Below are 17,452 nucleotides of genomic sequence, written 5' to 3'. Positions count from 1 at the left end.
TAATAGGGGGGGAAGTAGTCAATTGGGGTTTTTCTTATTTTTAATTCTACGGTTTGGGAAGGGGTGGGGTTACTGATGGCACGTGCAGATTATTATATTAATATATAGAATTTATATAGTGCCATCAGTTTACACAGTGCTTTACAATATAAGGAATACATTATACTGTAGTTAAAATACAAATTAGGACAAGATGGTAAGGAGGGCCCTGCCTGTGTGAGAGTTTACACTGTAAAAGGGGATGCAGCAGATGAAAGGTCACACCTTTGATCTACATGTGAATGAAATAGTAACAATTAACAATAGATTGTTACACTGTATTACTCAGTGACACTTGCAGACTAACTACATTTTGAACAAAAACCATAGTGTAATGGGCCCACATTAGTACACCACACCCTGATGAGTTGCAACGATAAACTAGAAAGGCTTTTAAGGTGTACTTATTCACAGTCTGAGCAGTCGGAGTGCCCTTGTTGGAGTGTACAGCCTTGTGGGTACATCGCTGAAGTAACAGACAAACTATCTGGTTGATGACTGGAGTCTGTGCTGGTCGTGGTGTTTGCGCTGTATCCCTCCAGCGGTCCCCCCCCCACACACACACACACACACACACACACACACGGATGGGGATGTACAGGTGAAACTCGAATAATTAGAATATCGTGCAAAAGTAATTGCAGTAAATGCTGCAAAAGGGGCCCAAACCAAGTACTGAGTACATATGCATGCTTGTACTTTTCAGAGGTCCGATATTGTTCTATGTACAATCCTTGTTTTATTGATTGCATGTAATCTACTTTTTTGAGGGTGTGGGTTTGGGGTTCTTGGGGTTTTCATGAGCTGTAAGCCATAATCATCACAATTATGACAAATCATGGCTTGAATTATCTTGCTTTGCATGTAATGAGTCTATCTCATATATTAGTTTCACCTTTTAAGTTGCATTAGTGAAATAAATGAACTTTGCACAATATTCTAATTATTCGAGTTTCACCTGTAGTGCGTCCCTTCATGCACAAGATCGGGCCGGTGGTGACTGTACTTGCCACGCTATAATTCTGAGAGCGAAGCACGTCAAGAGTGCGCAACACCTCCTCCATCCACAAGATATGGTTCAAGCTGCAAGCTGAGGCTGGAACAATTGTATCTAGACCTCCTTATGGACATACATGTGGGGAGGTTGTTGCCATAATAGACGTGGCCTGTACTTTTGAATTTTAAACTGTTATTAGCTCTTATGTTTGTATTGATGGACACACAGGTACACTGCGTACCTATTTCAGTTTGATAGAAATAAAATGTGAGTTTTATTCAATATGTGTATGAGTACACCTTAAAAGCCCTAAAAAGCCTCTAGTTTATTGGTATTAATCTACATTTTGAAGCCGCTCCTTCTATGTAATACGTAACAATTCCATTTTGACAACAGATACCAGGTAATAGTGGAATGGCAGCAGAGGAAGAGGAGCTGCACATAGGAGATACATCTTAAACTTTTTGAGGGTTTTAGGGACATATCACCCATATTTGATATCCTGACGTTATTAAGCAACTATTAAGCATTGATGAAGGGGAGTCTTCTAAACCCCCAAAGCACGTTGGCTTTTTACTGAATAGGACTTGCAATGAAGAATTATGAACTTTAGACATCTCACTTGGAGCTTTGCTCCCTATACCTATATTTGATGTGACATGAAAAATCACTTGACAAATCAGAACACAAAGACGGGGCTGGAGAGGAACTTGCATGAAGTGTAATTATACAACCATCTGCATCCACGCCACCGATGAGCGAAAGACATGCCAAAGAATCAGTTAAAACAGCTAAGCAGTGTCTTAATTGTTAGGTCTAGTTCATACCAATTGCAGTGCGTTCCAGAGCGGTAGCTGCTGGAACGCACCGCAATCACTTACAAAACTTCCCCTTCGTTCTGGGGCGGGCGGGAGGGGGCGTAGCGGTGCATTGAATTAAATGGCACCGCTTCCAAGCCCCCCTGCCCGCAGTGCAATTGCTCTATTTTTTGCTTTTGCAGTGGAATGGAACGCAGGCAATGTTTTGTCACGCGTCCGATCGAGGCTCGTGGAAGCGGTGCCATTGAATTCAATGTAGCAACTACCGCTCTGGAGCGCACAGCAATTGGTGTGAACAAACCCTTAGCACTTCTTGCAGCCAGGGCTGGTGCAAGGATTTTTGCCTACTCAGAAGGAGCATTTTTGCGCCCCCCACCTATCACCCCCGCGCGCACGCCCTTAGACGGCTGCCTATGCACCGTACTTGTAGTCAATTAACCCTGCCGCCCATCAATATTAATACATGTCTGTACCTCGGTTCCGGGCATGGTTGGGAGTAGAGATCCACCGATACCATTTTTTCTAGACAGACTACATCAACTATAGAGGACTACAAATACAGTTCCCACCCTCCCCCACATCCCCTCTGTTCCCACATCTCCCCTCTGGGAGAGCGGTGTGTGGGCAGAGACAGCCGGCGCTCTCACAGGAGGCTGAGCTCTACCCTCACACCGCTCGCTCAGCCTCCTGTGACAGCTGTCAGGATGGAGAGCGGGTACAAGCAGTCAGTGATCGCTGAGTGTTTGTAGATAATTGAGAACATAGTATGGACTCTATATGCTCAATTATGAATGAATGGGAAGTGATCTACATCTATTCATGATTGTGGTTATAGTAATCATACTGTGTCCTCATGTTATCAATGAACAGAAACATGCAGGATAGAGGATTCCGGTTCATTGATAAGAGAGGCTGCAGAAAGAGAGATGGAGGACTCTGTGTACTCAATCTCTTTTTCTATCTGCAGCATCCGGGAGGAGAGAGAGGGAGCGCTGACAGGTGTGATCGCCGCCGCCGTGCCATCTGAAATAGGCCCCCCTCCAGTCGGATCTTTCCGCGCCAGCTCTGTGACACACTGGGCTCAGGAATAAGCAACACACTGGGCTCAGGAATAAGCGACGCTCTTGGCTCAGGAATAAGCGACGCACTGGGTTTTAGGAATTAGTGACGCACTGGGCTCAGGAATTAGTGACGCACTGGAAACAGTGATGCACTCAGGAAAACAGTGGACTTAGCAGAACACTAAGGCCTTGTTCACACCGAAAGCTGTAGCTGCTGGAACGCACAGCGATCGCTCACGAAACTTGCCTTCTGGGGCGGGGGGTGGTGGTGCCCCCCGCCTGCAGTGCGCTCGGATGGAGCAAAGTTTTGCCAAGCGTCCGATCGCCACTGCTGGAGAGGCATGGAAGCAGTGCCATTGACTTTAATGCACCCCTCCTGTCCCAGAACACAGGGGGAAGATCATGGTGTGTTCCAGCAGCTACCGCTCTGGAACGCACCGCTTTCGGTGTAAACAAGCCCTTAGGTTAAGCCCTCCCCAGGTGCAGCCTGAGCCTGGTCAGATGCCCACACTGGAAGAGCAGGAGGACCGCAGCGGCTATGAACAGAAAAGAAGCAACTCGCTTTCCACAGTGACAGCCCCGGAGCCTCCATGCTGCCCGGGTCCCATCTCACTGGGCCCGGCCCGGTACAGCCCCGCCTCCGGTCCTGCCTCGGCCCCTCCTCTTCCTCCACCCGGCCCGATCTGATTGTTAGGCAGCCGAGGCTGCCTGATTCTGTGCGCCCCGGCCGCAACCATCAATACTAGCTTTTCGCCCGCAACCGCTTCCCATCTGCAAAGTGCCGCCCTCACCCCATCAGCGCCCTCGGGCGGCCGCTTGACTTGCCTTGCGGTAGCGCCGGACCTGCTTGCAGCACTGGGGGACCCCAGTTCAAATTTTGGTCAGGACACCACCTGCAAGGAGTTTGCATGTTCTCCCTCTGGTTGCGTGGGTTTCCACCAGGTACTCCGGTTTCCTCCCACATTCCAAAGCCATGCTGGAAGGTTAAATTGCGCCCATCTAAATTGGCCCTGTATGTATGCGAGATAGGGACCTTAGATTGTAAGCTCCTTGAGGTCAGAGACTGACGTGAACCTGCAGTATGTAAAGAGCTGCGTAAATTGTCCACACTATATAAATACCTGTATTAAATAAACACCCGGGGCATATGGAGGTATAAAATCCTGTGCAATGGCAGCCTGATAGCTTTAATTACACCAACTCAGCTGCAAACCTTTCCTGGAATCATCTTAAAACCTTGATATTTCAGTAACTAAGAGCTTCTTCACTCCATTTTGGATGTAGAATTTCAATTACCAGGCAGGAAGAGCAGTGGGACAATTTTCTTTTTATTAAACACAGTTCTTGGAAGTGTTATGCATTGTTTGCACACACACGCCAGCTTTAGGTACAGGTGTTGCTCAATGTTTCCAATCTGAAATTTCATATCCAGAATACAGTTAAGTAAACCTCTCACGGGGCTGCCTTACTGGGCCAAGCTGTCATTTTGTAGTAGAACTCCAACCAAAACTTGTTTTTAGCCATTGCAGACAATTTAAAGCTGAACTTCAGGTAAACATCTAAATATGTAGTTAAATGATATATGCCAGAGATGTTTTATCTGCCGCAGGATTGGGGGTTTTTTTTTGTCCATCCAGTCCGGAGATTTACACTATCAAACCGGGGTGGTGACTTCACTTTTTCTCTACCGCACTAAAGAAATAAAGCCTGGTGCCCTCCTTGCTCCCAGACTGTGATTGGACAATAAAGGAGCAGCAGCAGACAGATAACGTCATCTCTCCTCCTGTCAGCAAATCTACATGTAGGACACCCGAATGGCTTAGGTGTTGCTCCTCCCACTCTGAGTGAGTGATGTTTGTATAGGAATTGCAAGAGGATGATATCAAGTCAAAGTACACTAGTTGCATTTAACAATGCACTCAATTATTAATAATAAACTCAACTGCGTTTATTATTGTAGTTATAAAGGGCAAGTTTACTTTTTATATCCTGTTACACCTAGGGGTGTCCCGAGGCCGGATGTCACCCAGTCTCTAGAACGGGCGACACCCCACAGCGTCCTCATCGCGCATGCCGGCGGCCATCTTAGTGATGGATGCCGGCAGAGAGGAGGGGGCGTTCACCCGGCGGGATGAGTGATGCCGCCGGGTCCCCTCCTCTCTCCTGACACTGCCAGGCTTTCAGTCCATGACAGAGTGCCCAACTTTTTAGAGGACTGTCATTTTGGTGTCACCCCTGCAATGGTGTCACCCGAGTGCGGGCCGCACCCCCCTTGTGACGCCACTGGTTACACCACATATTCAGGATGTAACAGTAAACACATCACATTGCCGCAGTCGTGGCCATCTTAAATAGGCCCCCCTCCCAGTCGGATCTTTGCGCACCCGCTCTGTGACACACTGGGCTCAGGAATAAGCGACGCACTGGGCTCAGGAATAAGCGACTGGGCTCAGGAATATTTATTTTTTTGGAAAATGTGGACTTTACCTTTAAACTGGCCTGGAGATTGACTTTACCTTTCATTTTGGATAGACTGGGGAAGGATTATAACCTCTATAAAGGTTTTTAATACCGCCCACGTCCTTGATTGTGGTCACTTATTCATAGGCAGACAGCAATTAAAACATTTTTTAATTACATGAGGAAGGGTTGGGACAGGTTGTTCTTGCTATTTGGGTGTGCATTACAGACACTCCTCCTCAACCCCCTCTCCTGGAGACCACTGTCACTGGGACGGAATTGGGGGAATCTGTGCAACAGGGACACACATAGAAATTAAAACAGAGGTTCTAGTCCTTCCCCATTCTAATTCCAACCTCACCTTTTTGTTTAGAAATTGGAAGAGTACATATTTCTGTCAGGTTTATTGCGATCTGTGACCTCATTGGGGAGATTTCCCCTCACTTCCTGTAACTGTGACAGCGGGACAGGAAATGAGGGGAGAAGCCGTCATCAGGACAGAAAGGTTATAAAACCTGCAAGGATCTAATTCTTCTCCATTTTACTCTAAGAAGTGTTGTGGTCTATGCTCCCAGTGGACAGATTTCCCATCACATTCTGTCCTTATGACAATTATATGAAATAAGGGGAGTGGCTGTCACTAGGACAGGAAGACACAGTAATAATAAACTGACCGAGGACCTAACTTTTCTACATTTTACTATAAAAAGTGTCCCATCTGGGGAGCTGTCCCATTACTTCCTGTTCTAACAGGGGGAAAAAAGGAAAAATCTTCCAAGGGGACACAGACTGCTATAAAAACCTTTTCCCTTCCATCTTCTGCTCAAAACTGGGGGGAAAAAACATTTTAGCTAGAAGTGGGCTTCATGTGTTGTCTACATCTTCCCGTTCGAAGATCTCTCCTGCTGGTGGCCTTTGTCATAAGGCTTATCTACGCCTGGTGGGGATACTAACTGCTGTAAAGACCTTATTCATTCCACTGTCCAAAACTGGGGGGGAAATTTTTTTTTTTAGCTGGAGGTGGGTTTTATGTGTTGTCATTAGAAAGATGTCTGGTGCTGGTGGTCATTGACATGAGGATAATCTCCTCCTGTGGGGACACTGATTGCTATAAAAAAAAACAACAACTCATCACTTCCACCCTCTGCCCAAAACAAGAAAAAAGAAATTTGATGGAGTTGTGCTTTATATGTTGTTTGTATCTCCCCAAGCAAAAGATCTCTTGTGCCGGTGGCCTTTGTCATAGGGCTTACCTCCTCCTGTGGGGACACTGACTGCTCTAAAAACCTTATCCTTTCCACCCTCTGCCCAAAACTGGAAGAAACGCATTCTGGCTTTATATGTTCTCTGCATCTCCCTGTTTGAAAGATCTCTTGTGCTACTGGTCATCGTCCTGTGGGGACACTGACTGCTCTAAAGACCTTATCCTTTCCACCCTCTGTCCAAAACTGGATTTGGGCTTTATGTGTTGTCTTTATGTGTTCAAAAGAAGTGTGTTGCTGGTGGCCATTGTCATAAGGATAATCTCCTCCTATGGGTACACTGACTGCTATAAAGAACTTATCCCTTCCACCCTCTAGCCAAAACTGGGGGGAAAAAACAGTTTGGCTGGAGTTAGGTTTATGTGTTGTCTGTACATCTCATTCAAAAGACCTCTTGTGCAGGTTATTGTCAAAGCATAATCTTCACCAAAAGGACCACAGACAGAATTAAAACCTACCGTACTATAAACTCCCACACTCCATACAAAAATGGCTGGTGTTCTACTTTAATGGATGCTTCTACTTTAATTGATGCTGGTGTTCTACTTTAATTGATGCTACAAAAGGACAGCTCGCCCAATTATCACAGCATAGCACCCAGTAACCATCCATCTTCTAACATACTGGACCTGCTTTTGTCAGGTGATTTGTAGGGCATAGTCTGGGCTCACATTTGAGCTAAGGACATCATTTGTGTGAAACCTCGGACTACTCAAGTTGGCTTGTTCATTCTGTACAATCACCACTGTGCTGTGTTTGCGGGACTGATGCTGGAGTTCTGACCTTACAGTCTTGCTTCTACTTAACCTCAAATACCCATAGAATGTATGGATAAAACATTGGTTTTAACACAGTATAAGGAGCACAGAATCCCGTTCTAGGGGCCAAAGCTTTAAAATCTGTGACTCGGAGGAAAATCAGGGCACATGTGCATATTATGAAGAAAGTCTTCTCAGCCTACATTATCAGCCTCCTTTAGAAGCTAGATATGAGGAATATACAGAAGCTGAACCATAAGGCTTTGAACAGTGACAAATGTAAACAGCTGAAATGTGCAAGCAGGGGGCTCTTAACTGACACACCCCAAACTTTTTACAGCATCAGGCCCACTGAGAAGGTGTGCAAGGTCTTCTGAATTCCCTCACAGTAGGAGCTTGGAACTGGTAGTTTTCGAGCAGCTATGTATTCCTTGGGTTTCTCTTGCCTTTCACTCACACCGTTGTTTGGAGCTTTTTATTTCCATGCAAATTACTGGGTTATGGTTTGACTTCATTTTTAGACTGCTGAAAGAGGAAGTGTCTAGACAAAGTTTAAGTGTGTGGTTAGGAGTGCCTAATACAAACTTCTATCTAGCTTGAAATGTATTTTAAATATTTGTTAACATCATCAGATACATACAGTACAACACGTATCACAGGCTAGCTTGATTGAGGCTAGCGTGTCCTAGCTGGCTGTTCACCATGCCTCAATCTACAGACAGTCCCCGGGTTACGAACAACATAGGGACTGTAGGTTTGTTCTGAAGTTGAATTTGTATGTAAGTTGGAACAGGTAAATTTTTTAAGTAACTTCAGCCAAAAAATGTTTTTTAGTTTTGGATAGCATAGGGAAGGGTTAACCCCCTGTAACATTTGTTTTGCTGTGTGTGCTCCTGTTCAGAAGATTTCACCTCACTTTCTGTCCCTGTGACAATTGGATTTTGAAGATTTGGGGTTGTCGTGGAAACAAGGATTAGTGATAAGCTTCAGTGGCGACACCTTTTTCCCATGATAACTCTTACAGGAGTGCATTTCCCTTCCTAGATTTCCTCTCACTTCCTGTTGTCTCAAGGACAGGAAGTGAGATTAAATCTTTCTGATAAGGATACCGACAGCAGTAAAAACCTTACAGTGACCCGGAAGACGAGGTGAGCACCCCTTGTCTACACGTCTAACAAGAGCCAACTTCCTGTAATGTATGTACAGTACTACGAACCAGACCCAAAAAGGTGGGCACTCCTCGTCGGCACAAGCACGGTAGCATTACAACTACTGAAATGCTGCATGGTACACTTTGGCAGCCTGGGACCCCCAGCTGTACAGTAATAGCCTCCGTTTGTAAGTAGGGGTTGTATGTAAGTCGGATGTTTGTAACTCGGGGACTGACTGTATCGCCTAAGCCTAAAAAACCCTTTTTCAACTGTGATAGGACACCATACTGACTGTGACAATATTTATACACACATACAGACAATGAACTATAAGAATGAATGATACACTTGCTCAGTCTTGAAAACTGTACACATTCCAGGGACAAAAACCTTTCGGCTGTCTGCACATGGGTGAATTTTGCTAGTGCGATCATCACCCTTGATTGCCCTGCAATGAATCCCTAGGGCTTGCTATGCATAGGGAAGAATTGCTTTTAGCATGAACTGGCCACTAATCGCTAATAACACTAGAGCCAGATTAACCATTCTGAACTGTAGGCATCTGCCTGTATAGGCGATAAAGAAAAATAACCTGCTTTTCCCTGTATAATTATTGGCCACACACTTTTTTTCCCCTTATCAGTAGGTCTAGTCCTCTCATAAAAGGATATTTGTAAACTAGCTTATGGCCAGAAGTACAAGGAAATGTTTATTTTAGGGGCTCAATCACATGGGCGCAGAAGTCCATGTAACAAAAAAAACACCCAGATCTCTACACCCAGGAGCCACACATGTTGCATGCAGCCTGCCTGTACAATCAATGACAGGCTGTGACACATCTGTAAAGGTTTGGGTGTACATCCCTGGACGAAGACTGTCTGTGTCCAGAGACATACATCCAAACATTTATAGATGTACATGCTCGGAGCAATGTTTACCAGCATACAGCTGTAGCCTGTCATTGACTTGTACAAGCGGCCTGCCCGCAACATCTGTGGCTCCCGGGTGCAGAGTTCCAGGTGGTTTTTACAGTACACAGACCTTTGTCAATGAGCCCTCAAAGAGGAGATGCTGACAGACAACTGTTATTTAGGTCACCAAATGTTGTGTGCCTACAGGCTGCAGTGATGAAATTCCAGCTCTAGATATCACCAAAGGCCACTACTACTCAAAACTGCGTCTGTAGCGATCACTAGCAATTCATTTCCATGATTTTAGCTGCACAAGCACATTGGCAAAGCTCGCCCGTGTATACTCAGCCTTAGAGATGAATCTTTATAACCTCGAGCTGTCCTGTACAAGCAGGGACAGTTGGCGGTAATACCACTAGCCTTATTCAATACCGCCGCTCATACTTCCTTGCTACAGTCTAGCAAAAGGGGTATTCAACCTCAGCACACTGGCTGTTGTGGACCTGTACGTTCCATGAAGCATTGCAAGACTGGCAGCCACAGGCATGACCCCCAGAGGCAGAGGTCTGATGGAATTTGTAGCTTCACCACAGCTGGAGTGCCAAGGTTGCCTACTCCGGGTCTAGCTCGACATCTGTAAAGCTTCAACCAATCGATTTTTCAATCTAATTATCCCTCTCTATCGTGTGTGCATGAGCGCCATATTAGTAAACTCAAAATCCAAATGGTCCCATTGCACTCCTGACCGGAAAAGAGTACCCCCATACACAGGGCGGGATGCTGCAGCGACAGCGGATGCCTTCGCAATAACAATAAACCAATAGAAAGTCACTTGCACTCCAATGTAGCGTCCAATCAATCTATTTATTGACTAAAATGGTGCAGCATTTCCATGCAACGTTTCGGAACCAACAGGTCCCTTCATCAGGCAAACAGATGAAGGGACCTGTTGCCTGATGAAGGGACCTGTTGCCTGATGAAGGGACCTGTTGCCTGATGAAGGGACCTGTTGCCTGATGAAGGGACCTGCTGCCTGATGAAGGGACCTGCTGCCTGATGAAGGGACCTGCTGCCTGATGAAGGGACCTGCTGCCTGATGAAGGGACCTGTTGCCTGATGAAGGGACCTGTTGGTTCCGAAACGTTGCATGGAAATGCTGCACCATTTTAGTCAATAAATGGATTGACTGGACGCTACATTGGAGTGCAAGTGACTTTCTATTGGTTTAATATTACTAAACTCTTCCCCAGCTCGATGCCAGTATAACTTACTACAGCAACCTTCACCCAATTGATTGGTTATAGACAAAAAGAGCAGAAAAAGCTGCCTGTTTAAATTATGTGGTTTTTTTCCCCTGCAGGCAGCAGAGGAATAAAGTCTTTCACAGAGCAGCAGACGCTGTATAAATGGTTACAGCAGCCAGCATGAGCTCAGCACTGTCAGTCAGTGAAGAGCAAATTAGATTATTGAATTACTATGAGTCAGGTTTAATAGAAGCGCTGTTCCACCCCTTGGTTTTATGGCAACTATTATTGCCATCAATTTATTCTTGTATGCCTCTGTTTATGCACATTTTTAACTCTTGCCGAAGTGAAGGACCGCAGGGAAGCCCGTTTACCGCGCAACTTTTCTAAGTGTTGGCAAACAAAACGCATTGACTTTCCTTGACAGCTCCGGCACCCTTTATGTTTTTCAGTCATCACATAATCTCTACGGCTGGCCCGACCGTGGCTTTCCCAACCAGGCACAGGAAGTGTTAATGGCGGCAGTCGGGCGCCAAAAACCAATGGCTTGAAATATTGATGAGCAAGCGGGAACCCTGGACATGAGCGACATTGAATGTCACCAATTAAAATCTATATGCTTTCAGTAGAGCAAAAATGAATCTCGTTTCTTCCAGTTTTTCTTTTAGTGGTTAACTCAGCAGAGAAGGATTCTGCTCCCTGACCGCTCTCCACTCTCCATAATGAAGATTGTCTGTTTACACACAATGCCATAACCCTCAGCTCCCTTGCGTGGCCGTGGCACTATCCTGGCCCAGTGTGTATAAATAGTATATAGCATCCCTTTCGCTAAGGGGCCCGGGACCCAGAAATGCATCGGTTCCGTTTGCATTATGTGAAGCGGTTTATGCTGAGCTGGACAGATCAGAAAGCAAAAGGACACAATGGGGTTGATTTACTAACCTTTTAAACACACCACGAATGTGTATACACCTCTGTAGTGTGTTCCCTCCCAGCATGATCTATGGGAGGAATCGAAACACCTTTGTAGTGTGTACACACCCAGCAGGTGTGTTGTGCAAAGCTCTGCAATGAATTGCTAGGTAATGTGGTCTAAATTAGCTCTATGTTATGTTGCTTGCGTTGATGAATGCAGCAATGTAAATGCATGAGCTAACCATTTTTGTCTAAACTGTGAAGCAGCATTATATATGCATCATGTGCATGATTTTTCCATATATGGCATTAGTGGAAATATGCTTTTAGAAAACTTTTTGGTTGATAAATATGTTTTGCTGTGTGAAAATCACACACACCTGGTGTGTGTGTGTGTTTAGGTTAGTAAATCACCCCCAATGTATCAATGTCCAGAGTCCCAGAGACAGATAAAACAGCTTGGCAAGTACTCCAGGACATTACCATAGTCTAGAATCATCCAATTCCAGCACAACGTTGTGCCTGACTTATGATAAGTGTAGAAAGTCAAGAGCGAGACGACTGCTCCGATGTACAGTAGGAAAAGACAGTATCACAGGGCTGGTCTGCACAGAATGAATGGGATTTAAAGCTCAACTCCAGGCAGATATAAAAGACACAAATTAATGCAGCTCTGTATTTATCAACACATCAGTCAATGTATTTTTTTTAATGCAAGCAGTGTAATTACCTCAATTTGACTTGGTATCTGAGCTCTGCTGTCCAGGCAGGGGTGATCTACCGCAAGGCAAACTAGGCATTTGCCTAGGCCGGCACTTTCCAGGGGGGCGGCAGAAAACGCCACCCCAAACCAATGAGACAGACAGGGCTGGACTTGCCTTTGGGCATACTGGGTACTTGCCCGATGGGCCTAGGCTGGGCGGCACAGAATCAGGCAGCCGCAAGTCCCTATGAGCGGCTGCCTAATTAGAGAGCTGCCCGGTAGCGTGGAGGGCCCAGTGAGATGCGGTCTGGCTGGCTTTGTACAGGAGGTGGAGGAGAAGCAGTGGGTGACTTGGGGCTGGCCATAGCATGTGATCTGATGGTGGGATGTCCCAGAAGCAGGCTGGGGACTGCAATGTATACTGTTGGTACTGATGGCACTTCGAGCTGCAGGTAAGAGGAGCAGCACATGTATGCAGGGAAAGGGACTCTGTGCAGTCCTCCTGAGACTCCGCACAGCCCACCATAGACCCCACCATAAACCCTGCACAGCTCTCCTGAGACCCCGTACAACCCACCTTAGAACATGCACAGCTCTCCTGAGACCCCCGTGTGCATTGTATCCAGTGACTGACAGTTTGCGCAAAATGTCCTAAACAGGAAGGGGTGGGGCAAATTTAGATTGAGGGGGTGCCCGAGCTTAGTCTTGCCCAGGGCAGCACAAAACCAAAATACACCACTGTGTACAGGGGATTGCAACAGACTGAATGGAAGAGTGAGCAGCAGCATAAGGTGCCAATCGGTAGTGCTGCAACACAAGGAACATACGTATAGGAGGAGAGAGCAGGGTGATAGAGAGATGAGCTCATCTGTGTGCCGTTTCTCATTTCAGTCATAAACTGATTGAAAGACAAGGCCTGAAAGTGTTACTTAAAGCAGAACTCTGGGCAAATCACATATTAACCCTTGCATTGGGGCTACCCCTGCACTGCAAAGGTTAAAAGGAGAACTATGAGGTGAGTGATTTACACCCATTCTTATAGTTAGAGCCCACCTGTGACAATTAAACTGTCACACGTCGACTCTATAGATCGGGAAGTGAGTGAACACATACCGTCGCTCACTCACTTGCCGATCATCTCCCTGTCAGTCACCGCTCCCAGCAGGGATTATTTCCCTCTCCCGATCCTCCAGCTCTCACTGGAAGAACAGACGGGGGAGGGTACAGCTGGCTCCGCCTCTAGATAGGCTGTCAATCAGCCAGCTGGGTGGATCTGGACAGTATTGGGTGCATCTGTCCCAGCTGCGGCACTCTTAGTATATAGTGGGCAATAGTCCGCTATATACGGAGTTTTGGGTCACAGGAGGAGGTTAGTATATGTCCTCCCCTTAACCCTTAAGAGAACTATGGGGAAAACACTTACCCCATAATCAGGCATCCCAACCTGAAAAGGGGAGCCCTCTGCCCCCCTGTCCCGCCCCACCCGATGGCAGATAGCAAAGAAGCTAATGCTTCCCTTGCTCTCTGCTGGTATTTTTTTTTTTGTATTCTGAAACCTGCTGCCATCAGAATTATAAAAAAAAAACAGCATAGGAATGAATAGCTAGATTGCTATTGGCTATTTCAATTTGCAATACCAAGCTGTCTATTGCACCCACCCACTGCTGCTGCTGTCAATCAGCAGAGGGCAACCTGATGTAAAACTTCAGGTCCACCTCTGCTGATTGACAGCAGCAGTGGGCGGGTGCAATAGCTAGTCTGCTATTGGGAATTAAAATAGCCAATAGAAGCCTAGCTATTCATTCCTATGCTGTTTTCTTTTCTTTTTCTCTGACTGACGACGGCCCCGATGTAAAAAAAAACAAAAAACAAAAAAAAACAGACAGCAGGGAAAGGTTTACTCTGCTAGATAGAGCAGAGTAAACCTTACCGGGAGAAAATATTTATCTCCCTGGCGTCCGGGAGCCGCTATCTTATAGCGGGAGACTCCCGGAACATCTTGGCGAGTTGGGATGTCTGCCATAGTTCTCTTTTAAGAGATGGTTTGTCTAGGGAGCTAAAAACAAACAAAAAAAACACAAATTTATACTCTAGTATAACTATAGCTCTAGTAGAACTATAATGACAAAGAAACCCATCACTATCATACTCTCTTTAAATAAGGAATCTTATGGCAGACAATCAAATGAGTAGACACCTAGTTATGTGGTTATGTCATCTCTGCTGACAGAGTACAGATAAGAGGATTTTTCTCCAGAGATCATGTGTTGAAATGATTGGGCTTCTCTGAGATCTCAAGGCTGCAATCTCTATTGAGAAGGTACATGGCTACATTTTCCTGATGCTGAGCCACTGTGCACTCTACTCTTTGACCCCAGTTAAGTTGTCACCGCACCGACATTAGGGGACGCTGAAGCTGGCCATACACATGGGCAGTTGCCCATGGCTACCAATCAGCTTCTCTCTTGTTTGTTCAGTTAAGATTTGAACATGAAAGATGGAAGTTGCTTGGATGCCATGCACAGCTACTCCAGATTACATCTGCTCCAGTTTTGATAAATTCATCTAATTGAGTTTGTTCCTCATTCAGCCCTGTGGGGCCAAATCCAGACATCCAAACCTGCAAAAACTAATTTCAGGAAGGTGGCTTCACCAGGGCTGCGTGCAGGTCTCACCAGGGTATGTGTCGTGCTCGGGCCGGGCTCCCGGGCTGTACGTTCGGTGTGGATGCTGTCCTTTGCAGTGCTGGTCTCGGGAAGGAGCAGAAGGTGGTGTGCGGCTAGACCAGCACTGTCAAAGGCAGCCACTCGTGTTAAAAATTGAAGGGCCAGAATGCCTACTTTCCGGTATACTATGTTTCACTTGTGGGCGTCGGGGAGCCGTTATTTAATAGCGGGAGACTCCCGGAATATCCGGGAATGTTGAGATCTCTGCAAAAGAGAAAAAAACCCTCTTAATTCCCCAATCCAGACCAACAGCATGGAGGGAGGAATGCATAGCTATTGTATCAGCTGTGGTTGTGCTACTGGCAGAATACCCGAACACTGACTGCAGCCACTGTTCTGCTGAGATTTTTATTTCTCTTGTTGAGCGAGTCGGGGAGTCCCAACGGGGCAGCAGTGGTGATGTGCGGGGGCTTGATGTGAGCCATGTTCATACAAGTTCACCCAAGCCTGCGCAAAATTTTTACTGTCACACCCCCTTCCGGTCAAATCAGTTTTTGCAGGGGCATGCTCCTCCCCTTTGTGACATGTAATTACATGATGGGCAATGGCCCAACCGCAACTGTTTGACCCGGGAGGGGGTGTGAAAGTGAAACTGGTGGGTTTTGGGCAAACTGGGGCAACCTTGGTTCATTCGCACCCACCCCCTGCACATCACTAGTCAGGCCAAAATTCCACCAGTTCATGGCCAGCCCAAAGGCACACTCTGGGCAAAATGATGTAAAAAAAAAGCTGTAGCGGAGGACTACTGCAAAGTATATAATTCTTACCTTGCAGTATGCCGGCTCCTACACATTATGCTGGGCTTTCGGGCACTGAAGAGAGGGAGAGATGGAGAGATGTGCCTTGAGCAGTACAGCGCTCTGGTCTTATCACTCGTCCCTTTTTACTATGCTTTATTCACAAAATGGCTTGTATTATTTTTTTTAAGACTACAAGACATTTTGTGATTAGAGGAGGAGAGGACAGGGCGGGGATGTGCCATCATCTCTTCTCCACCAATTTAGGTTTAGGTTTACTATTAAGGCCAGACCTCAACGACAAGGTTAAGGCCCAAGGGGAACATCACTGACTTACCAGGACAGGAGAACTACAAGTGATTGAATTTGGATTATACTGCTGTAAGGAAGGCCAGTATTTTGCTGTGATCTTAGTCCGCTTTCTCTTATACAATCTTTATGACACTTAAAAGCCCATTTCCACATTTGCAGAGGTATTTAAATAAAGAACAAAAAACTTATGCCAGCACTGAGCTTTCTGAGAGCCATTTAAAGCCCAAATACCATCTGACCCTGGTGTCCGACTGATTTTCTTGAGACATTTTTTAAATTTTTAGGCTTAAGGCCTAATAAAAGGTTCATTAAAAAAACGAGGAAAGCCTAAAATGCGAGTCATGAAACTTTGCACATGTACACATCATCACTGCACCTCTTCATTACCACAATAAATGCAAATCACTTACAAAGGTGGAAATTGACTTTTAGGCAGAACTACACCCTCCTATATTTACAGTCAAGGAAGGTGCCATCTTGGCCTCGATTTGGATTGCAGTTGCCACGGTGCTGGAAATGTGATCAGTTATGACACCAGCCATTTGGAGGTTTAAAAGTTTGGTTGAGAGCTGAAATAAGTCCACTGACAACCTTGACACTTGTCGTGCCCTAACCCTGTTTTGGGAGACCAATAAATTGTTGGGCATAGTTCTTCTTTAATATATGTTTAGCCACGTTTAAAAAACACTAAAAAAAATAGCTTAAAAAACATTGAGGTTTTGCTTAGGGCATTAAATAGTCAAGCACCGTTCCTGTGTATGTAAATGACAATAGCCCACTGTAAATCATTATACGAATATGTATTGTTTTAAAACCTTATTTCCATGTCTGGTTGTAACTATATACATACATATATGTGTGCAGTTATATGAGCTTTTTACATATGCAGGTTCTGCTTCCTGCTCTGGTTATGCTGTACTGTTCCTTCACACAATATCTCAGCCCAAGTCTCTGCTTGATCTCACTCATTTGAAACCATGCACTCATTGTATGCCTGGGAACTTATCTCAGGAGTTGTTAAAGCGGCCTTTTCCCTCTATAAGTTAAAATCCACAGGTGTATGCGGTTGTGAATAAGGACCCTGTAATTACATTCCTTTGTGAACGCACCTCTTTGTGTATTCTACTTCCTGGTCTTCTTAGGCAGGGATGACATAGCCAGTGGCTTCCTGCTGCCCCCTGGGTAGGCAACGTCACCAGTGCCTTTCAGGGAGATCTTGATGGTAAACGGTGAGATGTCGTGAGATTTTGTGAAATCTTGCAAGATCTCAGGTGAAAGGCTCAGGGGAGAAGTGAGATCTGACGTAGACATCATCGGTGGGCTGGAACAGAGAACAAGGAAGAAGAAGCCTGCCACCA

General features: G+C 45.7%; 1 protein-coding gene across 1 annotated transcript in view; it reads left to right on the top strand.

The window, feature by feature from the left end:
* QRFP (pyroglutamylated RFamide peptide) overlaps positions 1–17,452 on the top strand; it is a 43,021-nt gene that overhangs the window by 24,164 nt on the left and 1,405 nt on the right. The window lies entirely within an intron of this gene.

The sequence above is a fragment of the Nanorana parkeri genome, unplaced genomic scaffold, assembly GCF_000935625.1.
Source record: "Nanorana parkeri isolate BGI_ZX_2015 unplaced genomic scaffold, ASM93562v1 scaffold345, whole genome shotgun sequence".
Lineage (NCBI taxonomy): Eukaryota > Metazoa > Chordata > Amphibia > Anura > Dicroglossidae > Nanorana > Nanorana parkeri.
The sequence above is the reverse complement of the archived record's forward strand: the minus strand, read 5'-3'. Positions and strand labels throughout refer to the sequence as shown.